A 990-nucleotide genomic window follows, 5' to 3' on the forward strand; every position below is an offset into this window, starting at 1 on the left:
ACAGACGCAAAAGAATCACTGGATTCTATTCTGGCCTGATTGAGAACCGACAGATGGATAGCCGTGCCGTGACAGGGTGCGTTGAACATTTCCACTGAGAGGATGGGAGGTAGCCACTGACAACGGTGAAACCCTTGCATACAGCTTGCCATGGAAGGAGTCTTGCGTGCTTGAAGAAGAAGACAGTAGGAAAGCAGAGATTCAGAAGATGGAGCATCTCCAAAACCTCAACCTATTCTCCATTACTGCAAAACAAGTACTTATTTCATGTTCTTTTACTTTTCACAATCAACCCTGATAATTATTGATATCCTGACTAAGATTTGCAAGATAACCATAGCTTGCTTCAAGCCGACAATCTCCGTGGGATCGACCCTTACTCACGTAAGGTATTACTTGGACGACCCAGTGCACTTGCTGGTTAGTTGTGCGGGGTTGCAAAAGTGTGATTGCAATTTCGTGCACCATTACTACACGTATGGTGGCGCGCACGCGCATAGTACACACATGCGCCATTGCTGCCACCTGGTTCACTTAAAGCAAAACGTGGCCAGCGATTTTAGAAGCCTTGTGGGCCCAATCCAACTCATTTCTGATGCTATTTAAGCCAAGGATTGAAAAGGGAATGAACATACTTTTCACACTTTAGATGTTAGTTACCATTAGTTTAGTTTAGTAGTTAGAATTAGTTTCTAGAGAGAGGAGCTCTCACTTCTCTCTAGGATTAGGATTAGGATTAGGTTTAGTTCTTAGATCTAGATTTTAATTCATCTTCTTCTACTTCTATCTTCTCAATTCCTTATTGTTACATTCATTCTCCTTCCATTATTTTATTGTAATTTCTTTTATGTTGTTCTTATACTTTGTTGTAGATCTACTATTGTTCCTTCCATTTTCATTCAATTCAATAAGAGGTAATTCATAATAATTGTTCTTCTTTGCCTTTCTATTGTTGATCTCTTGCCTTTGTAGTTAGATCTCTCTTTAATT

This window comes from Arachis duranensis, chromosome 7 (assembly GCF_000817695.3).
Source record: "Arachis duranensis cultivar V14167 chromosome 7, aradu.V14167.gnm2.J7QH, whole genome shotgun sequence".
Lineage (NCBI taxonomy): Eukaryota > Viridiplantae > Streptophyta > Magnoliopsida > Fabales > Fabaceae > Arachis > Arachis duranensis.